The sequence below is a fragment of the Notamacropus eugenii genome, chromosome 1, assembly GCF_028372415.1.
Source record: "Notamacropus eugenii isolate mMacEug1 chromosome 1, mMacEug1.pri_v2, whole genome shotgun sequence".
Classification (NCBI taxonomy): Eukaryota; Metazoa; Chordata; class Mammalia; order Diprotodontia; family Macropodidae; genus Notamacropus; species Notamacropus eugenii.
The window spans coordinates 82,570,031-82,582,256 of NC_092872.1; the positions used below are offsets into that span (position 1 = coordinate 82,570,031).

The 12,226-nt window shown below is 40.3% G+C and overlaps 1 long non-coding RNA gene across 1 annotated transcript in view; it reads left to right on the plus strand.

Moving 5' to 3' along the window:
- Positions 1-12,226, plus strand: part of LOC140504017 (uncharacterized) — a 44,499-nt gene that overhangs the window by 20,576 nt on the left and 11,697 nt on the right. The window contains exon 3 of the long non-coding RNA XR_011966940.1: positions 11,905-12,039. This is a non-coding gene — a long non-coding RNA (uncharacterized lncRNA). The remainder of the gene's footprint in view (positions 1-11,904; positions 12,040-12,226) is intronic.

Genomic DNA, 12,226 nt, shown 5'->3' on the forward strand with positions numbered 1-12,226 from the left:
TAATAAGGTTAAACTGTTTATATTCCTATATGGGAAGAGGATACATGTAACTTCTATGAATTTATCATTTTTAGGGTAATTAGAAGCAACCTCCGTAGATAGAGAGCATGGGTGTGCATCAATTATGTTGGAATGATTACCCCTTGCCCCCCCCCCCCCCCCAAGGAAGTGTTTTTATGGTGGAGGGGAAAAAGGAGGAGTGGTGGCCAAAACCTCACTCATTAGAATTGGTTCAAGGGGGAAAGAATATGCATACATACACACATACATACTCTATATGTATACATATACACACATATATGAAAACACAAACACATATATGTATACACACACATATATAAAATGTATGTATATATGTATGTGTGTATATGGGAAAATGTGCAATTTTTGAAGTTGTTCATTTGCTAACACATTCTTCTCCTTTATACTTCCTTCTCTCTACGTTTTGGCAACACTGTTCTCTCTTCATTCTCCTATCTGTCAGACCAGTAGTTCTTTGTCTTCTCTGCTGGACCTCCATCCATGTCACAGCCACTACCAGTGGGGATCCTCAAAACTTTATTCTAGACTCTTTTCTCTATTTTCTCTCTACTTGATGAAAGATGTTGATTCAATGATTCAGCTATCATCCTATATACATGTTTTCTCAAATCTATTTATCCAGCCCTAATCTTTTCCCAAGCCTTCAGTCTCTCATTTTAAACTCTGCTTATTGGACATCTTCAAATGATATCTCCTAGAAATCTTAAATTTAACATATCCTAAACTGAACTAACCTTTCCTCCCAAACCTCCTCTTTCTAACTCTCCTATTATTCAAGAGTACCACTCTCCTCCCTAGGCTCACAATCCAGGGGTCATTCTCATATCCTCACGGTTTCAAAGATAAATTTTTTATCTTTCCCCAAAGATAAATCCCCTTTTGTCTTCACAGAAGTGCTGTGACAGTGAATGTAAGTCAACTAGGAAACTTAGGTGTATTGACATAAATTTGAGGAATTGGAACTATAGTCAACTGAAGAATGAAATAGCCAGAGTTGAAAGATTCAACTTAGTTATGTCTAAAGCTGCAAAATTGGTCATTGAGACTAGTATAATGGATGCTGTGTGTTTCAGAGGAGTATGAAAAATTGAGCCAAACATTTTCTGGAGCTGTTACTTTTCTTTTCTCTCCTTTTAGAAAGTCATTACACATGGTCAAGAAATATCTATAACCTCACTCTTCTCAGTAAGGACTTACATTAGTCCATGGGGGGGTAGAGGCGTTGCTAGCTGAGAGAACTGCCTCTTTCCTCCTGGGGTCAAGAATGAAATAATTTTCTAGAATATTTGTGTTTTCTCCACCTATGTTAGTTGAACAAGATCCACAGAGAGTTCTAGCTTTGATCTGAATAGATGACCTGTAGCATTATGTTGGGGAGGTATAATTTAAATTTTTTTTCTCCACTGTTTCTTAAACACAGGTTCTATTTAACCCATCAACTGAAATATATGAAAAAAATTTGAATAGAAACTCTGTTAAAAGGGTAGGTCACACTCTCTTCCAGGATCAGTAATCTGATCACAGATGTTTAATCTCCTTGAATCTTTTCTCCACAAAAGAGGTGACTTTTTCCAGAGCAGGAAGCATTCTTTTTCTTATGACAACCTTGCTGTTTGAGGAGTTATTGGAAACACAGGGGTAGCAACAGCAGCAGCAGCTTGGACAGCAGCAGCTCCAGTAGGTACATATCTAGTCCCCTTCTTTCAGCCAAGTGGTTCATAGCAGCCTCTGTACTAGGTACACACTCCTCTCCCTCATTCCCTCCTTTCCTTTTCATTGACCAAAATAAGCAGCAAAGATTTCTACTACTGTAGACATATGGCAAGCAAGCAAGTGTTGAGGAGAACATTAATTTTGCATTGGTTTAGGTTTGGAAATGCTTAGGCCCAGCCTGCTGAAGAGAGCAGGAAGGCTTCTCTTATTTCTTCCTGATATTCGTGGCCTATAGACTAAACCGTTCTGATTGGATAATTTCTAGGAACCTTTCCACCTCTAAATCTTTTGATTCTTCATACCTATAACTAGCTCCCAGACAGGCCCTCTCTTTGCCAGAGTGATCTCATACATTTCCATGGATTCAATGATCAACTTTACACAAATGATTTCCAAATCTATATGTCTATTCCTTGTCTCTTGATATCCAACCCCACATTATCAGTCAGATATCTCCCCTGATACCTCAAAATCAACAAGCACTCCTCCCCCATCCCCATTTCCCAAAACAGACTCCTGTCACTCCGGTGGAGAATTCTCATGTAATTGGGGCTGTTTTGTCAGCTTAGTGATCCCCAAGGGCAAAGGTCTTGCCATTTCTTTGGCCATCTCCACTTCACTAAGAAGCAGATTAGAAATGCTGGTCATCTAGAAGGAAGACTTCTCCAGAGTGACTTCTGTGAAGGGGATCCATGCTAACTCTGCAGCTTCCTTGTACACATACCAACTTTGGGTCTGTCATTTGTTCTCGAAGAGGATCATGACATCAAGATGGTGACATGACTTGCAGTTGACTTTGAGTGATGGAGGGCTATGCAAGGTCACCAGTCTCACTTTCTTCTCCAGAACCATCTGGGTCCAGTGGCATGATATTCATCAGGCTGACTGGAGATGATCCAGGATGCAATGGGAGACCCTGGCCCTTTTAGGCTATGGTCTTATCATATTCTCACTTTGAGTGAGATTGTTGTGTTCGTCCTTTGTTACAGAAGAAGACCATGCCATCAGAGAATGATGACATGACTTACACTTGATTTTGTTTTGAGTGAGTGAGGGTCGTGCAAAGTCACCAGTCTCACTTCTCCTCCAGAGTCAACTGAATCCAGTGACCAAATATTCATAAGGATGACTGGAGATGAGCCAGGATGCACTGGGAGACCTTGGGCCCTTTAGGCCAAGGTTTTTGCAGGTACTCAGGGTGAGGTGAGGCCCATTTATTGAATAGTCCTATTTAAGAAGTAGCCAGGGCATGGCCCCTTTAATGAGGCCAAGAAAAAGAAAGACTTCAGGCTGGGAGGGAAACAGCAACAGTTACTATTGATAATCACTCTAAAGCCCTTTTAGGTTAAGGTCTTATCAGATTCTCATTTTGAGTGAGATATATCCTTTCAATGAATAAGCTTCTTTAAGTAGTTACTCAAGGGATGGCCCCTTTAATTAAAAAAAAATCAAACTGGGAGGGTAAGACTCTCAGGGTTCCAGGGTAAGAGAGAAAGGGTTACTATTTATATTCACTCCATGCTAGATGGGTGGGGACCTATTTTCCAGTCTATGAGCTCCAGAGTGAATTGGGGTTAAGGCTTGGTCTTTCAGCAAGACATCTAGCCAGTAAACTCAAAGGTAAAAAAGGCAGCTTTTGGACGTGGAAGTGTATCTTCCCCTGGGTAAAGCACTGAAGGAGAGGAGAGGAGGGGAGGGGAGGGGAAGGGAGAAAAGGAGAGGAGAGGGGAAGAGAGGAGAGGGGAAGAAAGGGGAGGGGAGGAGAGGGGAAGAAAGGGGAGGGGAGGAGAGGAGAGGAAGGGCTACTCTCTCACAGGTTGTGTTTGTCCTTCATTCATACGTACCAACTACAGTTGGACAAATGTTTATTTCAGTCCTACTGTTTATAGACCTCTATGTTAGATACTGGGATTCAAACAACCCTTAAAGAGTTTAAAGTCTAGAGATGAACTAATTGCACAAATAACAATAATACAGGTTAAAAATGATTGAGTTCAGACAAGTCAGAAAGAGTAGACTGAGGGATTTGAATATATGGGACTCATTTCTGGGCATGGGACAGGTCAACAGGGAAGTCTTTGTGGAGGAAGTAGCATTTGTACTGGGTTTTGGAGGGGGTGAAGAAAGTTGATAGGTGGAAATAGAGTAAGGTGTGGGGTGGAGTGGGGCAGAATTTGTTATAGATATGGGAAACCCTGCAAAGGCTCAAGGCAGAAGTAGAATGAAAGGGTGAGTATGCCATTTTGGCTTGTCCTGTAGTGTGTGAAGGCTAGGCAGCAGGGGATGACTGGAAAATTCAGTACCAGACTGGGAAACTCTTGAAATACCAAGATATTTCTTCCAGAGTAAAATGGGTTTATGATCTCATGGAGTTGGGTACTCCCTCTGTCAGTACAGATTACAGCCCCTCTGAGCCTTTTCATCTTGTTTGACTAGCTCACATTTTCCTATGCAACTTCAGCAAGGGCTCAGCCTAATGTTCTGGGGACCTTTTTCTAGTTCTCTGGACCTTGGGTAAATAGCATGGGGCAGCATGGTGTCGTGGATAGAGAGCTGGCCTTAAAAGCCAGGAAGACTTGATTTTATTTTTTTCAAGGCCCACTTTTAAAACATGCTGTTGTGTGACTCTGACTTCTCAGAGCTTTAGGCAACAAAGAGACTGTGGAAGTTGCTGAAAAGTTGCATACCTGCATTGGTAGGTGGAGTTTCCTCAACTGGCAGCTCCCTATACACCAATGAAATCACATGTCCAGTCCCCCATCCCTGAGTATTTATTGACCTGCTATATGCCAATTACTGTGGTAGGTGCTGGCAGTATGAAAACAAAAATTTACTTAGTGTGGCAACACTGGGAATACAAAGGTAAAAACACAAACCCTGCCCTCAAGCAGCTCCCATTCTGATGGTGGAGAAACAGGTGAAAAATTGTGCATATAAGATATGTACTGTGTAAATGGAAGGAGAAGGAAGGCACTGGCAATGGGTAGGAGTGAGTGAGGCATCCTATGGTAGGTGGGACTTGAACTGAGTCAGGAAAGAAGTCTTGAAGGCAGATGTGAGGAGGGAAGAACATTCCAGGCATGAAGCATGGATAAATAAATAAAAGGCATGGAGTCTAGAGATGGAATGTTTGTGCAAGGAACAGCAAAGAGGCTGGTGTCCTTAAATTGTAGAGTATGTGGAAGGAGTAAAATGTAAGAGAAATGGAATGATAAGAAGGGCGCTGGGGCTTTAAAAGGCCAGAGCCAATTTTATGTTTAATCCTGGAGGTAATAGAGAACCACTGGAGTTTATTGAGTGTGTGTGTGTGTGTGTGTGTGTGTGTGTGTGTGTGTGTGTGATGGTTAGAATTCCACTTAAGGAAGAGAACTTTAGTGGCTGAGTAGAGAATAGATTGGAGTGGGAAGAGACTTAAGGGCAAAGACCAACTAGAAGACTGTTATAATAGTGTAGGTGTTAGGTGATGGCACCAGGCTGGCATCTGAGTGAGATGTGCTGGGGGTGATTATATGAAGGTGGCTGTGAGTGAGGAATTGAGGATGACACCCAGGTTATGAACCTGGATGACTGGGAATATGATGGTACCTTTGATAGTAACAGGGAATTTGGGAAAAGAGGAGAGTCTGGAGAGAAAGATAATGGATTCTTTTGTGCATATAGTGAATTTGATTTGCCTGAGTCATCCAGTTTGAGATGTCTAAGGGGGCAATTGGTGATGTAAGACTGAAAGTCAGAAGACAGGTTAAAGATGGATAAATAGATCTGAGAATATTCTACATAGAGAAGACATTTGAACCCATGGAATCTGAGATGTCTTGAAGAGAGATGGGATACAGACAGAAGAGAAGGAGGCCTAGGGCAAAGTCTTGGGGAGACATCCATATTTAGTGGAGGTAGCCTGGATGGAGATACAGCAAAGAAGACAGAGAAAGTTGTCACACAGATCAGAGGAAACCAGGAGAGATCAATGTTGTGAAAACCTAGAGAATATCAAGAAGATTATTATCTACAGTGTCAAAGGTTGCAGAGGTCAAGAAGGAAGAGGAGTAGGAGATCACTAGTAACATTGAAGAGGGTAGTTTCTGTTGAATGATGAGATGCAAAGCTGATTATAGAAGATCTAGAAGTGAGTGAGAGGAGAGCTTGTGGAGGTATTGGTTGTGGGTGGTCTTCTCAGAGAGTTTAGTCATGAAGGGGAATTGAGATAGAGTGATAAGACAATAGCTAGAGGTTGAATCAAAGGAAGGTTTTTTAAGGATGGAGAGGACATGAGTGCATTTGGAGGCATCAGGGAAACAGGAAGTCAAAACGGAGAAAGTGAAAATTAGAGACTGGGTATGACAGAGGAAGCAATCTGAAGAGACATGATGGAATGGGATCACTTGTGCACGTAGAGGAATTTGCTTCAAGAAGAATCACCTCTTTGTGTAAGATGGGTGAAGGAAGTAATACAGTAGTGGGGAAAGGTTATCTAAATGATGTGACATGAGGAGGAGGAGAGAAGAGGGAGCTCTAAATGAATGGCCTCCATTTTTTTCAGTAAAGTGTGAGGCAAGGTCTTCAGCTCAGAGGGTGAGGGGAGGGCATAGGAGGCTTGAGGAGGGATGAAAAGAGTTGTAATAGCTGCTGTGATGAGTGGAGTAACACTTGATTAGGGAAATGTAAAAGGATTGCCTTGAATAGTGAGGGTCCATGTGAGATTATATAACATGAATTTGTAGTGGACCCAGTGAGAACGGTTTCATCATTTTCCCTACTTCCATTCAGTAGTATATGAAAGGAACAAAGGCAGTGGATGGTAGGAATAATCTGAGGTTGGGATTTGGGAGTCCTGATAGGTAAGAGGACAAAGGGGCCATGGACTTGAGTGTATAGTATAGTGTTGACTGGTTCACCAAGGAATGAGTGTAGGGAAGAGAAGAGATTATAACCAGTTTAGGAGTGATGACCTGGGAAATAACTGAGGATGGAGGGATTAGAGGTCATGATGAGGATGAGGTTAGAGGTCTAAGGCAGAGGGTAAGATGAAATGATAAAAGGTTATGATCAAAAGGAATTTCAGAGTTCATGATCTTGAAAGTACAACACCTGTGAGTGATGACAAGATCAAAGGTAAGACCATCCCTGTGTGTAGTTGAAGTGAAATGGGAGGAATAAGCCATGGACATTGAGTAGATCTTAATCTTTAAGAATCTTACATTTTCTTTGGCTAGGTGGGGAGGGAACAACTTGTACATAGAAAATTAAGTATGAAATGTGTGCAAAGTCATTCCCAGCAGGTGGTCTGTCCTTTGCTTATTGTTTGTTTTCAGTACATTACTGCTCTACCTTCTTTTTCTGGCCTATATCTCTGATGATATCATCAACACTGCTTCTGGTGGGCATTTCTTCCTTGGTGATATGTTGCAGGTACGTGCAAACCTGCCATGTGCCTCTTCATTGCCTTTTGGGTCACTTGCAACATAAATTCTAAGGAGATGAGTGATTCACTATGACTTATGGCCATATTGGATCACTGGAATAATATTGGTGTTAATAAGATGGACTTTTTTTCAGGAAGAAGTTGGGGGTCATTAAAGGCAATAAACAATTTCCCAAATGCAATTTGTTCTTGCTTAATTAATTCTTCTCTTTTTCCTGCTCAGTTCTGGGTCTAGTTCCTTGTCCATCTGCATGCAGTATTTTTCTAAAATATATGGACTAATGGACCAATTGTATGGGGTGTCCTTCTAACTTCAGATCAGAATTGGGGCAATAGACCTTTTTTTCTTCATGTATAGTTGGGCTGAACTCTTTTCAGTGATTCATTATTTCATTTAGTTGTCTCTGCAGTGCTAACAAACCCCAATTCTATTTGGATTCAGTGCTGTATAAGCTCTTGGAGGGCAGGGACTTCATTTTTGTCGTGGTATCCCCAGTGTTGGGCACATAGTAGGACATCAATAATTGCATGTTGTTTGATTGATTGGACATTTCCCATAACAGTAACTATACCTGTGTGTGTGTGTGTGTGTGTGTGTGTGTGTGTTCGTCCTTTGTTGTTGAAGAAGACCATGTCATCAGAGAAAAAGTGACATGACTTGTACTTGACTTTGTTTTGAATGAGGGAGGGTTGTGCAGGTCACCAGCCTCACCTCCTCCAGAGCCATCTGAATCCAGTGACCAGATACTCATCAGGATGACTGGAGATGACCCAGGATGAGGCAATTGGGGTTAAGTGACTTGCCCAAGGTCACACAGCTAGTGAGTGTCAAGTGTCTGAGGTGAGATTTGAACTCAGGTCCTCCTGACTCTTGCACTGGTGCTCTATCCATTGCACCACCTAGCTGCCCCTTGACAATAACTAACGTCTTTATTGAGTATATATCTCCCTGCTTTAGGCTTTTTACAATTTTAATCAGAGGGTTACTTAACATAGGCACTTCTATTGTGACATCTTTCAAGGAATCTTGCAGGATTTTAACTTGTGTATGAGTGATCCTTTGTTGGAAGAGAGCCTTTTGGGACTAACTGTGACAATCCCGTGCATCTTCTCCATAAAGTTCCAACATTAGAAAAGATATTGGGAAATATTTTCTCTTTAGTCACAGTGGCTATTGTTTAGGATAGCCTGTTCCTAGGTCACAGGATCATTAAAAATTATTTTTAAATTTTTGGTGGTATTTTATTTTTTCCCCAATTACACATGAAGACAATTTTTAGCATTCATTTTTTACAAGGTTTTGAGTTCCAAATTTTTCTCCCTCCCTCCTTCTCCTCCCCTCTTCCTAAAATGCTAGGCAATTTGATATAGGTTATAATGTGCTATCATGAAAAACATATTTCCATATCAATTGTGAAAGAAGAAACAGATCAAAAGGAAAAAAAACACAAAAAAGAATAAAGTAAGTGAAAAAAGTATGCTTTGATCTGTGTTCAGAGTCCATTAATTCTTTATTTGGATGTGGATAACATTTCCCCTCCTGAGTACTTTGTATTTTTTTTTTTTTGGATCATTGCATTGCTGAAAAGAGCTGAGTCATTCATAATTGATCATCACATAATGTTATTTATACTATGTACAATGTTTTCCTGATCCTGCTCATTTCACTTTGCATTAGTTTGTACAAGCCTTTCTAGGTTTTTCTGAAATCTGCCTGCTCCTCATTTTTTATTACACAATAGTATTCCATTACATTCTAAACTATGGTTTATTCAGCTATTCCCCAATTGATGGGCATCCCCTCAATTTCCAATATTTTGCTACCATGAAAATGGCTGCTATAAAAATTTTTTGCACATATAGGTCCTTTTGCCTTTATTATGATCTTTTTGAGATGTAGACCTCGTAGTGGTATTGCTGGATCAAAGGATATGGACAGTTTGGTTGTCCTTTGAGCATAGTTCTAAATTGTTTTCCAGAATGGTTGGATCAGTTCACAACTCCATCAACTATATGAGTGTTCCAGTATTTCCACATCATCTCCAACATTTATCATTTTCCTTTTTTGTCATATTACTCAGTCTGATAAGTGTGAGGTAGTACCTCAGAGTTGTTTTAATTTGCATTTCTCTAATAAAAAATGATTTAGAGTATTTCTTCATATATCAGTAGATAGCTTTGATTTCTTCATCTGAAAATTGTTCATATCCTTTGGACATTTATCAAATGGAGAATGGCTTCTATTCTTATAAATTCAGTATTCTATGTATTTGAGAAATGATTCCTTTATTAGAGACACTTGCTTTAAAGATTGTTTCCCAGTTTTCTGCTTTCTTTCTAATCTTGGTTGTATTGGGTTTGTTTGTGTGAAAGCCTTTTAATTTAATATAATCAAAATTATCTGTTTTATATTTCATAATGCTCTCTATTTCTTTTTTTGGCATGAACCTATAACTCACTACACTTTTCCTTTAAGAATTTGGATGCTATGCCACTTGGTGCATGTATGTTTAGTATTGATTTTACTATATTGCCTATCATTTCCTTCCTTATCTCATTTAATTTGGACTATTTTTGCTTTAGCTTTGTCTACCTTTTTTTTTTGCTACCCCCCCTCTTTTTTTTTTTACTTCAGCTGAAGCATAATAGATTCTGCTTCAGCCACTTACCTTTACTCTGTGTGGGTCTCTCTGCTTTAAGTGTGTTTCTTGTAAACAACATATTGCAGGATTCTGGTTTTTGTTCCACTCTGCCATCTGCTTCCATTTCATGGGAGAATTCTTCCCATTTACACTCAGTTATGATTTTTGTCCATCTTGCTTTTCCTCTCTCTCCCTTCACCCATTCCCTCCTCGACAGTATTTACTTCTATCTACTGCCTTACCCTGGGTTTGCCCTCTCTTGTTAGCCTCCGCCCCCTTCTCCTTTTACTTAATCTTCTCCCCAAGATTGTCAGGTAAGACAGATTTCTATATTTCACTGATTGTGTATATTATTCTCTCTTTGAGCTAGTACTGATGAGATTAAGGCTCAAGTGATGGCATTGCCCTCCCTCCCTTGTAACAGGTTTTTAACACCTCTTCATGTGAAGTAATTTACCCCATTCTACTTCTCCCTTCCTTCTGTACCTAGTGTACTCCTCGTTCTTATTCCTTAATTAATTTTTTATGTCATTACCTCAAATTCACCTCACACCTATCTCCTCTATGTATATTCCATCTACCTCTACTATTAGTGGTACATTTTTCAAGAATTACAAGTGTAGGGATGTAAACAGTTCAGCTCCAATAAACTATTTTTTTCTTTTCCCTTTTCCCCCCCTTTTTGGGCTTCTTTTAGGTCTTGATATTGGAGATCAATTTTTTTTTGTTCAGTTCTCCTTATGACAACTTGAAATCTTTCTATTTCATTGAATAACCATCTCCCTTCCCCCACCTCCCCCAAAGAATTATGCTTAATTTCACTGGGTTCACTGGATTCCTGGTTGTCATCCTAGCTCCCTTGCCTTCCAGAATATCATGTTCCATGATGTCTGATCTTTTAATGCTGCTGCTGCTAAATCCTGTATAATCCTAATTGTGGTTCCCCAATATTTGAATTGTTCCTTTCTGACCACTTGCAGTACTTTTTCCTTAACCTGATATTTCTGTAATTTGGCTATAATGTTCCTTGGAGTTTTTATTTTGAGATCTCTTTACTGAGGTGATTGCTAGATTCTTTCAATGCCTCTTTTGCCTTCTGGTTCCAGGATATCAGGGCAGTTTTCCTTGATAATTTCTAGAAAGGTACTATCCAGGATGCAATCCTTTTGATTATGGCTTTCAGGTAGTCCGACGATTCTGACATTGTCTTTCCTGGATCTATTTTCCAAGTCACTTTTTTTTCCAATGAGGTATTTTACAGTTTTTCTATTTTTTCATTCTTTTGAATTTCTTTGATTGATTCTTGATGTCTCATAGAGTCATAAGCTTCTACTTGCCCTTTAACTTTTAAAGAGTTGTTTTCCTTAGTTATCTTTTGTTTCCATTTGTTGAATTGTACTTTTTAAGGAGTTGTTTTCTTCAGTGGATTTTTGTATCTCCTTTTCCATTTGGCTCATTCTGCTTTTTAAGCAGTTGTTTTCTTTTTTTAAGCTGTAGACATTTTTTTCATAATTCTCTTGCATCACTCTCATTTCTTTTCCCAATTTTCTCCTATTTCTCTCATATGATTTTAAAGCTTCTTTTTGAGCTCTTCCATGAGTTCTTTCTGGGCTTAGGACCACTTCCCACTTTCCTTTGGGGCTTTGCCCATAGGTGTTTTGACATGGTTGTCCTCTTCCGAGTTTGTATCTTGATTTTCCCTGTCACCATGATGACTTCCTATGGTCAGATTTTTTTTTTTTGGCTGTTTTTTGCTCATCGTTTTTGGCCTTTTTCCTTTTAAATTTGAGCTCTTCTCTTGGGGTGGAAGGGGCACTGTCTCAGGCTGCTGTTTACCTGGTACTGGTGTGCTCTAAGGCCCATGGGTGACCCTGATATCTATAGGCGTTGAAATGAGGGGGTGGAGTGGGTGGGAGGCTGGCACTGCTGGAGGCTGTAGGGGTCTGTCAGCTTATATGGTATTGAGCCAAGGTCCTAGTGCTGGTGTCTTGTGTGTTCTGAGGTCATTGGGGTGTTTCTGCATTTCTCCAGGGCTACACTGGAGCATATGACTGTTTTATGATTGACTGCTTCTTGTTTGTTTAGGTTTAAGTTTGCCCAGGACTATCCTGAAGCATGTGGAGGTCTGGCCACTGGAGGCTGCCTGTTTGCCAGAGGCTAAGCTGAAGCATCTGGTGATTCTCAGAGCTGGAGTCTGCCTGATCCCTTGGCTATGCTAAGGTACATGGAAGGGGTCCTAGTGTTGGTATTTGCCTGCTCCACTACACTGGGGCTTAGAATCTCCTACAGGTTTGCTCAGGTGGAGCTTGCTGGTATGCTTCCTGTCCTGGAATATGCTCCCCTTTTACCCAGGACAGATCTTTCAAAGTTTCTTGATCTCAAACATTGTTTCACCCCTTCTTTTTGC